We start from the raw sequence: 12,723 nt of genomic DNA, 5'->3' as shown, positions 1-12,723 counted from the left end.
CTAAATAATATCTGATAAATACTTTGATCTTTCATATGTACTATATGACGGTTTTATATGTTTGAAATGATTTTTAATGAAAGTATTCATTTACTCGTTTATGAACCATGACAACATGGTATGTGATATCCGATTACAGTTTTCATCGAAAAGTATGAATTATACATGATTTATGAAATAATGAAATTTACTGGTTTATGAATTATGGTTACCTGAAATGTGTTATCTGGTTTCCTGTTTTCACTGGAAAATATGAATTGTTCCTAATTTATTTAATCATGGAATTTAATAGGTGTGCAGGCGGGTGTAAGGTTCTGGGGAACCTACACATTAAGGTGTGTTCGGTTGGAGGGAATAATATGGTTTTTGATAAACGTTTTATGGGAGGGTATTGTTGGAGAAAGTTACCGTTACCACAGTCTCCTCTACTTTGTGCTAAGGGTATGTCCTTACTTGGTGTGTAGGTGGGTGTATGGTTCTAGGAAACCTACACATTATGGAGTGTTCGGTTGGAGGGATTAATATGGTTTTTGAATAAAAAATGTTTTAAACTGCTACTGTTTAAAAAAGAAAAGATCTGTATCTCTTCACTGGTTTGGCGGGAACACACTAGATAACCTATTCTGATCTCCTGAACTCAGTCATCCGAAATATTTTTATGAACTGAAAGCACACTGTCTGTTGCTACCTGAAATATCCATAGGATCTGCGCTTAGCATAAATCTGTAGATATATGAATCAATAAGGAAAATATATGGTTATCTGTATATGTGCGTTCTTCAGCATTATCTGGTAGTTCTGTATTACTGAGATTTCTGAAGCTCACTCTATTACTCACCATTTCAGGTTAAAGGAATTGTACCAGTGCAACTATCGACTTCAGTAAGGGAGTTCTTCCAGTGCTGTTTGCAGAGTATGATACATGTGATTAGGGGGCATGTAATTGTATTTTGTTTTATATATATGAGTCTAAAAATCTGTTTTATCTTTGCATATTGATAAAAGTTACATGTTTTAATAAAAGTTTTAAATTTTTGAGATTTTTACAGTGGGTCACTCCGGTGGCCCTAATGTGACACTACAGATCGGATCGTGCCATCAGCATTGAATGTCATGCCCTAGGCAACTTTGAATCGACTTCCAGTAGATACCTCAAACATGAAAGTTTGTTGCAATATTGTTCAAGCATTTGATGGCATGGAAAAGAGCATCATGGGAAAGATCACAATCCCTCTGAGAGTAGGTTATGCGACATTCGAGGTAGAATTCGTGGTCATAGACATTCACCCGAATTATAATTGCCTACTTGGAAGACCATGGATACATATGGTTGGAGCAGTTCCCTCTTCACTACACCAGAAACTCAGATTTATCATGGAAGGAACTTTGATAACCATCAAAGCTAAAGAGGAAATCATAGCCTCTATCACTACTGATATGCCATATGTAAAGGTAAATGAAAATGCACTCGAGTCGTCCTTCCAATTCCTGGAAGAAATTGATTTAATTGGTATTTTGGAAGAGATTATAGATTAAATTGTAAAATCACAAAGTTAGAATATCAATTTATAAGGTGCATGAAATTCAGTGGCTAAACTCATGGTTTACCCATTTTTTATTTTGGAGAAAATTATAAACTCTCTCCCCCAATTATTTCTGCAGATTTTTCCCAGTTTCCCTCCCCCTTTGAACTCCGATCTACTCACCGTCCAGCCACCATTCGACGAACCAAAACCACTATCGTGTTCGTTGTCGAAAGATGAACAAAACCCCTCAAACCTTTCGTCGTGAATCATCGTCGTTCGTCGTTAATTTCAGTCGAAAGTATTGTCGATTTTAACTTAATTTTCGTTGGGTGTCCGTCGATTCACGTCGATCCGGGCACCCGTTTTTGACAGCTCCCACACCATCGAGTTCCTTGCATCGTTCTGAGTCTACCAGTGACCTCTGTGTCTCCATCGTCGCCGGCGCGTGGAGGGGTGAGGAAGTCAAAGTTTTTGATGTTTCGGAATCGGGATCTCTGCCGTTCAAAATTGTGAACCGAGCTTGGTAGGTATCTCAAAATGCCTTAAATTAATTTTTAGAAATTTTTCTGGTTTTTGGACAACCTAGGCCACCGCACGCACCGCCCCCTGCGCGTGGGGATATTTCTGCACGTGAAAGAAAAACCTGGTTTAACCGGTCCGACCCAACCCGGTCCGATTTGACCCGACTTGACTGACCGACACGACCCATTGACCGTTGACCGACGTTAACCACCTTTGACCAAAACTTTGACCGTCGTTGACCGACCCTTGAACGGCCATTGACTTTTTCCGGGTATACTTATCTTGATGTTTTTTGACGTCCTGAGTCCATTTTTGTGGTCCATTTCACCAAATTTGAACCCGATAAGCTGTTTTTCACTGATTTATCATCTGATTCGATCCGTTTTTCAGAATTAAGCCCTATTTTTTTATGAAATTTATATTGTTATGTATTTGAGGAATTATTGAAAGTTAAATTAAGCATCGTGGGTGTTCGAATGGAATTTAATGTTCGATCAGTATTGCACAGAAATTGAGGTAATACATTACTACCTCTTTATGCTTTATGGAACATGTTGATAATGTATAAATGCATGGATGTATATGATTGAATTATTATGCATGTTTGATTATGGATGGACTTGAACCGAATATGATTTAAGCGATAAATTATGAGAATACTTTGATTAGGTAAAATTATGAAATTACCCTTATATTGTAATAAGGACAAGAATTAACTCTGAATGTTGGATAAGAATTTTTTAAAGACATATTGATATGATGAAACTACTGATGTGTACAGAAAATACTGGTTTTGCTTAGGAAATCTGGATAACTGATTTCTAAATCCAAGATTGCTTGTACAAGATACTAGAAGTTTGTTAAGGAATAATTTAAAGTTTAGAGATTATTCGGGAAAGCGATTAACCCCAAAATCTCTAAATTATAATTATCATTGTTAAGAGTTTTAATACTAAAATTATCTAGTTGGGCAATTACGAAAATGCCCTTGAGAGGTAAAAATAGTCCAAGTTGACCATGAATGAGGAAGTACTTTGAGGATTCGTACTTAACTCGATAAATTACAGATTTCATTATTAAGATCTTGTCTTTGTATAGAAAATTTGTGGTAACCTGTTGTAACATCTGAGGAGACACTTGACCCGAAAATCTCTAAGTTATGAATAAATACCTAAATAATAATTTATCGAGGGTGATATTTTGTCAGAATAGCTCGAAGGGACTGACATAAATGATAAGTTTAAATTTAATAATAAGATCGGACGAAATGAATTATTGTATTACACTGGATTTGTAAAATAACCAAAATACCAATGAATGAAATGACCAAGAATATCACAAAACTCATGAATGATTGAATATCCTCGAGTTCTGAAATTAATGGAATAAAACTAAGCACCAGAATGACCAAAATACCCGTAAGACCTAGACTAAGTAGAGGTGTTGGACTAATTAAGAATCCAAGTAATTATGGGTGCTATACTACCCTTAAGAGTTATGGAAAACAACTTATGTGAGCCAATCAACCCTAATGATATATCAGTACCTGAACGACATAGATATCACTTGAATGAGTGTTCGTCTTCTCAAGTTGGCTCGATGATAATTTTAGAAGTATTCATCTCAGCTCAATTCTAGATCGCATTCTGTATTAAGAAGGGAATATTTGTTAGGCAAATCAACCATGAAGACCAAATTGATCTGAACGGAAGTACAATATGAATCCAAAATTCAGAAACGTCCGAATTACTCTGGAAAACTCTGAAGTAACCAGGATAAACTTGATTTCTAGATGAACTAAATAACCTCAAGGACTGAGGATTAAGTAAGTGATTATGATAAGTCTGGAAACTTGGAAGAACTTACATGATGTATCATCCCTATGGGTTATGAAACACAAATCAAGTACTTTGGCATTTTCTGATATAGTTGAAATGGAAATGAAATAAAGACCATTAGAATATATGTTCGTCTCCTTAAGATCCATTTAGGGATGACTCAGAAGATGACTTATGGACAAGAATTGTTGGTATTAAAGAGTGAATACATGTAAGGGCAACGAATGGACCGGTTAACATGCATTAGTTATGGGAGTTGTTCAGCTTGAGTTATTTCGATAATCTGATAGACTGTAAATGTCTTGAACCTTCATTTCTTTCTTATCAACTCAAATCACATTCTGAATAACTGATGATTACGTTAGTTAATGAATTCTTCCAATAGTGATTCTAAATTCTAGCATTGTACCGGTATACTGAAGATCTGTGTTTCTCTACCCAATAAGATTATCCAATATCTTGAATAATATCTGATAAATACTTTGATCCTCTAGTGTGTTCCATATGTACTACATGACGGTTTTATATGTTTGAAATGATTTTTAATGAAAGTATTGATTTACTGGTTTATGAACCATGACAACATGGTATGTGATATCCGATTATGGTTTTCATCGAAAAGTTTGAATTATACATGATTTATGAAAGAATGGAATTTACTGGTTTATGAATTATGGTTACCTGAAATGTGTTATATGGTTTCTTATTTTTACTGGAAAATATGAATTGTTCTTAATTTATTGAATCATGGAATTTAATAGGTGTGTAGGCGGGTGTAAGGTTCTGGGGAACCTACACATTATGGAGTGTTCAGTTGGAGGGAATAATATGGTTTTTGATAAACGTTTTATGAGAGGGTGTTGATGGAGAAAGTTACCGTTACTGCAGGCTCCTCTACTTTGTACTCAGGGTAAGTCCTTACTTGGTGTGTAGATGGGTGTATGGTTCCAGGGAACCTATACATTATGGAGTTTTCGGTTGGAGGGATTAATATGGTTTTTGAATAAAAAAATGTTTTAAACTGCTACTGTTTAAAAAAAAAGATTTGTATCTCTTCACTGGTTTGGCGGGAACACACTAGATAACATATTATGATCTCATGAACTCACTCATCCAAAATATTTTTCTGAACTGAAAGCACAATGTCTGTTTCTACCTGAAATATCCGTAGGATCTCCGCTCAGCATAAATCTGTAGATATATGAATCAATAAGGAAAATATATGGTTATATGTATATGCACGTTCTTCAACATTATCTGGTAGTTCTGTATTGCCGAGCTTTCCGAATCTCACTCTATTACTCACCATTTCAGGTTAAAGGAATTGTACCAGTGCAGCTATCAACTTCAGTAAGGGAGTTCTTCCGGCGCTGTTTGCAGAGTACGATACATGTGATTAGGGGCCATGTAATTGTATTTTGTTTTATATATATTAGTCTGAAAATCTGTTTTATCTCTGCATATTGATAAGCCATTTTATGAGTTACATGTTTTGATAAAAGTTTTTATTTTTCGAGATTTTTATAGTGGGTCGCTTCGGTAGCCCTAACGTGACACTACAGATCAGATTGGACTATCTGCATCGGTCTGAGGGGGTTTTAGATAGAATGATATATCGAAAATGGCAAGTTGTCCCACACTAGAGAAAGGGAGAGAGAATCCCCTTTCAATCTTGTATGAAAGGGTTATATAATGAGTTGTAGTGTTATTGTCAGATCTAGGATCATAATGATTATTCATAGATTGGCATAACGAATAAATATTATTAATTAATAATTTAGATAGATTATTCAAGGATCACATTAAGGGACTATAACTGTTCAAAGATGCGAAACTCCAAAAACTTTAAAAAAACTTAGAGGTATCGGGAGCTCTGAAAACTTAAGAGGAATGACAACAGAGATTCAGGTTATCCAAATTAAATTAGTGTGTTTTTATGGTCTAATCAGATTATTTATATTTGAATTGGACGAAATTTCGATTTCGAGTCAAAAGGAATAACTCTACTGATCACTTTGTATATTGTTTCGTTATCGTTTTCGACAAAAAGTATAAGGTAAAATATCTGTTTCTTTTACAGCATTGACCCATCTAAATCTCTGCATCATTGCGTAGTTCTTGAGAATTCTACTGCAAATCCAAATTCAACTCCCTGCTCGTAGAATTCTTGGTGCCACCGAATATGATCACTTGTTACGTTACCTTTTTTTTTCAAAGCATGTGCAAAAACAAAAGCTGGCATTATATTAAGGTATTCCCTTAAACCCTGCAAATCGGTTGACAGTTTCAATTACAGCACCGCCACACCGTCTTCCTCGAAAGAGAAAATAAATATGCGGGTAACTGAATTTATCAATAAATATGCGGGTAACTGAATTTATCAATAAACATTGGCACGGGAGAAAACAAGCAAGAACGGTAAATGTTTATAGCAGATTGTGCTAATTTTAATGCAGAAGGAGCGCGACTTGGAAATCTAGAAAGTGTCTACATGAGGAAAATAACAATATCATTTGTTCTAATGTATCAACATCCAAAATATACGACTATGTTAGATATCTGTTATTATCTCACAGTTCTCTGCAGATATATTGGCACAATAGTTGGTATTAGTGACTTCGATCCCCTGAGTGGCCTGGCTCGAAGTGGCCAGACCTTCAGGTTTTCTTTCATTTAACCGTCTACTGCTTGTTGCAACAGGTTACTCTTTGCTCTTCCCAGTAAATAAACAGGGGGGTCTAGATACATGGGGTCATATAAACTGAATAATTACAGGCTTTTATCACAAGCAGACCAATTATCTTCACTCGCTCAGCACGTTCCACGCAATCCATGATTGATTCTTCGGTTTCAAATGTCGTTATGGACGAGTTCTGTACATAGAAACATTGGAAGAAGAAACAAAGAACAGGGTATTTAATTGCATTGCAGTGCCCAATAACACAAATTATAAGGCACATTAACAGCACAAGAAACTGAATGCCAGGGCAAGTAAGAAGACGGTTTAAGTTCAAGTAAAACTGGAACAGCATATATCAAAAACTTGACCAACTTCAAGAATATACTATGAAACTTTCGTTTTCTAATTGTTCTTTGTTTAAATAACAAGCACTGGCTAAAATACAAAATAAGAGATAGAAGTGGAACAAAAAAAGGCTTTAGAGTTTAGATTACAGAAGAGAGGCCATGGCCTTCTCCCCAATCACGGCTAGTTAGGAAGGGCAACAATTGCAGCATTTATTCCAAGTTAGAATAAATTCATGAGGGTATGTAAGGCAAAAAGCTCACACAAATTGTATGGATAAAGCTAGGAATTCCAAAAAATAATCTTACCTAGTAACCATTAGATCCTCACCGGCTTTTGTAAAACAGCAGAAAGATAAAGTTCAGGTTTTCCTGACCAACCAGCATCTATCTTCTCTCCTATAACCCATTTCAGCTTCTTGTACCCAAACCTTTCGATCAAACGAGTCAAGGTCCTCTTCTTTTCAACATTTGAACAATGAAAGTTATCTAACCAAAACAAGCCGCCTGCCCTCAAAATTCGATCTATATCGCGAACATCAAGAACTCCACTTTTTCTGGTTTACCTCCAACATCTAATCCGGTTGTCGCGTGAACCAAATCAAACACATTATCATAGAAAGGGAACATATGGTCCAAACTCAAAAACAAAGGGAAAAGGCCTCTTGCAGCAATGAATTCACCATATGGTGCATCAATATTAAGGGGGTTAGTAATGAAGTCACATTTTTCTCAGCCATTCTAGCAGAAAAAGTCCCAGACCCACCTCCAATATCGAATCCTATTCTGATCCCACCACTCCACATAGCCAACACATCATCAATAAGAAAATCATTCTTGCTTCTATTCTTGATATATTTTAACCAAATCAAAGCAACCAGCACAGTCTTTACTCAATTTTTTATTATTCAAACAGTTGAAATTCTTGCAAACAAGGCCACTCCAAGTCAAAATCTTTTCCCCAACAGGTTTCCAAAGAGAAGCAGGTAAAGAAGTAAGGCCTACCTTAGGAACAGTCTTGGCAAAGCATCTCCTCCTAGGCAGAGGCTCACATCCCCTCAATATTAACTTCTGCGCAAGACTCCAGTCATCAGGACAAGGTCCAGAAACCTTGTAACTCATGTACTGGGACAACAAATCAGTAGATTTCTCACAAGAATGTCCCACTGAAGCCACCATCTCGGTGATCCCTGTTCTTGAATCCTTCCCCAAAGGAATCTGATGATGTTGCAGGAACAACTTGAGCTCAGTTGCAAGATTGGGTCTTGAAAGATCAAGAGTGTCATAACCAAGGAGCTCTTTTTCCATCTGGGCAAGGTTTCTTTGAAAAGAATCGATCTCTTTCATAATCAAAGAGACATGTTGAGAGATTAAAGAAAAGTTCTTGTGGGGATGGTGGAATGGGTTGGTTATGTGTTGTTTTGGTGAGTAAGTGAAGGCGTATAAAGCAAAGAGATTGGTGATGATAATAGAGAAAAACATGAGAATGTTAACAGCTGAAGAACAAAGTGTGGCTCGCTTGAATCTTGCTGTTCCATCCCCAATCTTCAGTGAAACCGAACCCATCCTGGCTTTGCTTTTGCTAAGGGAGTGAAACGAGCAAAGAGGATGGGGGTGGGGGATGGAAAATGGGTCCTTTTCGAGATTTAGATTTGTGAAGTGGAGCAAGTTGATGCTTTTTTGTTCTCTTTTTCATTGTTTATTCATTACATTGTGTAAACTACCCAATGTTTATTAATGTTTGAGTAAGGTTTTATTTTTATAATTAATGTTTTAAAGTTATAAAGCAGTTATTAATATTATCATTTATAAATTGGTTACTCTTAACAATGAAAAATATAGATGATGCGTTAATTGCTTACATAGATTAGATTAACTGTCACGTAAGAGATCTATAAGCATTCAACGGTCACATCTTCTTCTTAAAAACCCTAATCTTAAACTTAATTTAATGTTTTTCATTCTTATCTCTATTCTTTATTTTTTTTTTGAAATTTGTCAGAGAAGAGAAATCATGTGAAGATGGAAGGTTTCATTGATGTTTCGCATTGAAATTGTGGGTGCCCAGCTAAGGTTTTTTTTTCCTATCAAACCCAAAAGAAGCTTATAATAAAGAATAGCGTTGTCCCCCCTTTGTCGTAACTTCCATGTAAGTACGACGATTTTTCTTTGCTTGTTTTTCTCATTACTTTTTTCCTTAGACGAATTGAAAAAGGAAAAATGGATTTATGGAAGAAGAATAAATGAGTTTATGTAAGAAGAAAAAACGAGTTTATAGAAGAAGAATAAAATGTTTATGGAAGAGAAGAAACGTGTAAGAAGAAGAATGATTCAGGATAGTAAATGAAACCCTTGATTCCCTATATTAATTAGAGTAAACTACATAATTGGTCACTAATGTTTGAGTACTTTTTCATTTTTCCACTGAAGTTTAAAAACGTGGCGATCAACCCAGTTAACCAGTCTATGTAAGCAGTTAACGTGTCAACTGTGTTTTTTGTCATGTATGTTAACGTCGAGTGACCAATTTATAATAAACAATAACGTTAGTGACCGATTTGTGACTTTTGAAACATCAATGTTGAAAACAAAAACTTAAAACATTAGTGACCATTTATATAATTTACGCTTAGATAAAATTTAGTGACTGATTAAAATTAATGGTTTAGAAAATTGAACTTTAATCACTGCAAGTTGCGAGCAAAGATTCGTGTTGGGGTTACTTAACGTAAATATAACTCCAAATTATACCTAAAATTAATTTTAAATGTTTAAAAAATAATTTCATTAAAATAGATAATTAATATTTTTAATATTATACTTTTAGGTGTTTGAATTATAATAATTATTAAATTTAACAATTGAGTGACAGTGTTAGCTTAAAATTTTAAACATTTTATTTTAAATTAAAAAATAAAAAATAAAAAATTGAAATTTAAAATTTAAAATTTATTTTTAAAAAACTCAAAAAAATTTAAATTTCAGAAAAAATGAAACTTTGAAAACCCTAGTTCCAAACCCCTTTACCCATATCAACCATTGACGATGTTGCCTTGGTCGCCATTCTTTATCGTCATATACTCCATTTAATAAGAGTTCAACGCATGACGAGAAGAATCATCGCTTGAATCATCAAAATTATCGTACTTCATCAAAATCATTTAATCGTTGCGATTGTCGGTTTTCTGCTACAATCATCATGTGAAGCATGAGGTTCGGTCGATGGGGGTTTGAGCAATCACAAGTTGTATAAATTTTGGTCGGTTGACAACGTTAGTGGTGACTATTGATAATAAGAAATTGAATTTAGATATCTTTTAGGTTTCTTATAATTTCAAAAAATATTGAGTTTTAAAAATAATAATTTTAAGTGTTTTAGTATAAGTATGACATGTATCATTTTATGGTTAAATTAACTATCATTATAATTCAATTGCTTAAAAATATAACATCAGAAATGTTAAATACATGTTTTTAATAAAAAAATCTTAAACACTTCAGATTAACTTTAAATATTACTTATTTTTGTATTAAGTAGAGCAAAGATGCTTTCAATTGCCACGTTTTCAGACATGTCAAGATTCTAGTGAATTCTTATCGTCCGTACGCGTGGCAACATCAAAGTGGAGTATGCTCCGCCATTAAAGCAATACCAAAATTAAAATAGACAATGAAAATTCTCATGCCTCGGTAAGGGGTTCTGCTGCGGTTAAAATATGATTAATAAACGGCGTTATCAGTTAAATAGCTAATATGTTAAAAGTATTATCGAAAATATTATAAGTCTTCACTGAAAATATTATTTGTGTTGATAATAATAATAATAATAACCAAAATTATTATCGTTGTATATAAAATAGGCAAAAAATATTGATTTTAATAATTTAAGTTAATTACTAGAAACATTATTAACCGTAATTACATAACAGGTTACGCCTAAAATATTATAAACGGTAAGAAATAAGTTAATTACTTATTTTGTTATTAATATTATCAAAATATTAGGTTGCTCCTAATAATTATGAAAGTTTAAGTTGATGGGGCCTTAGAAATCCGACAATAACAAAATAGTTAATTACTTATTTTGTTATTAATATTATCAACATATTAGGTTGCACCTAAAAAGCTACCAAAGTTTAAGCTGACGAGCCTTAGAAATCTCACGATAACAAAATATGTTAATTACATATTTTGTTATAAATATTATCAACATATTAGGTTGCACCTAAAATGCTACTAAAATTTAAGCTGATAGAGCCTTAGAAATCATACGACAACAAAATAAGTTAAATACTTATTTTTTATAAATAAATATTAACATATTAGGTTGCTCCCAATAATGTTATTGTGAGTAAAGAAGTAGATTACGATCTGGAATGTTAAAGTTGTGTTTAATGAAATCGGTAGCGATTTAATATGTAATTGTATCTTTGGAGGGAAATTGTTTTTAAAATAAATATCAATACTACTATAATCTGATGGTCGATACTTTAGCAAATATCGATATTGTTTCTATGATGTTCAATATTTTAACATTTTAGAAAGTTGATGCAATTTAAAATATAAAAACTTGTTAATTTGAAAAAAATTGAAATGTTAAGATCGAAAGTTACTTATTTGAAAATTTCTATTAAAATATATTTGTAAAAATATCAATACTTCGGTTTCTCTTACTTCATTATAAGTAACCATTATTGTTTTAATTAAGGTAACAGGTAAAAAAATGAGGCAAAATATGATTAAAAGTATCAAAACTCTTATACTCAATATTGATACTTAGTGTATATGTACGTAAATTATTAATACTGATACTTAGTATATATGTATCGATATGTATTCAGGAAAATTATTAATATCTGGTATCGATACTTTAGAATTTTAGATTTTTGATGACTGTTGTCGAGACTTTAGCATTTGAAAATGTTGATGAATGTTAAAGTATTGATAATTGATATATGATGTATCGAGATTTTTAAAAAGTTGATTAACTCCCCCCACATCAACCTACAAGCATCGATATTTCGAATTTAAAAAAAATATTTCAAACTGTTAAGTTGTAAATATTTTACCGTTTACATTATTATTATACTTATAAACAAATCGATAGCAAGTTTAATGTAATAGATTGCGCCTATTTTATTTTAACCGGTTATGTTGAAAATATTTTATCGTACATTAATATTATACCTTTAAACAAGTAGGTAACTAGTTTAACGTAATAGGTTGCACATATTTTATTTTAACCAGTTAAGTTGTAAATATTTTATCGTTTACATTATTATTATACCTTTAAACAAACATGTAGCTAGTTTAACATAATAGATTGAACATATTTTATTTTAACCGATTAAGTTGTAAATATTTTACCGTTTCTATTATTACTATACCTTTAAACAAACAGGTAGCTAGTTTAACGTAATCAGTTGCTCCTATTTTATTTTAATCGGTTAAGTTGTAAATATTTTATCGTTTACATTATTATTATACCTTTCAACAAGTAGGTAACTAGTTTAATGTAATAGTTGCAACAATTTATTTTAACCAGTTAAGGTGTAAATATTTTACCGTTTACATTATTATTATACCTTTAAACAAACTTGTAGCTAGTTTAACATAATAAGTTGCACCTATTTTATTTTAATCGGTTAAGTTGTAAATATTTTATCATTTATATTATTATTATACCTTTAAACAATATGTAGCTAGTTTAATGTAATAAGTTGCGTCTATTTATTTTAAATTGTTAAGTTGTAAATATTTTATCGTTTACATTACTATTATACTTTTAAACAAATCGGTAGCTAGTTTAACGT

The 12,723-nt window shown here is 32.9% G+C and overlaps 1 pseudogene; it reads right to left on the bottom strand.

Annotated features, from left to right (window-relative positions):
• Positions 1–6,376: 6,376 nt before the first annotated feature.
• On the bottom strand, positions 6,377–8,598 carry LOC120183677 (annotated as a pseudogene).
• Positions 8,599–12,723: the final 4,125 nt, after the last annotated feature.

The sequence above is a fragment of the Hibiscus syriacus genome, unplaced genomic scaffold (assembly GCF_006381635.1).
Source record: "Hibiscus syriacus cultivar Baekdansim isolate YM2019G1 unplaced genomic scaffold, ASM638163v2 tig00003725_pilon, whole genome shotgun sequence".
NCBI classification, from domain to species: Eukaryota; Viridiplantae; Streptophyta; class Magnoliopsida; order Malvales; family Malvaceae; genus Hibiscus; species Hibiscus syriacus.
The sequence above is the reverse complement of the archived record's forward strand: the minus strand, read 5'-3'. Positions and strand labels throughout refer to the sequence as shown.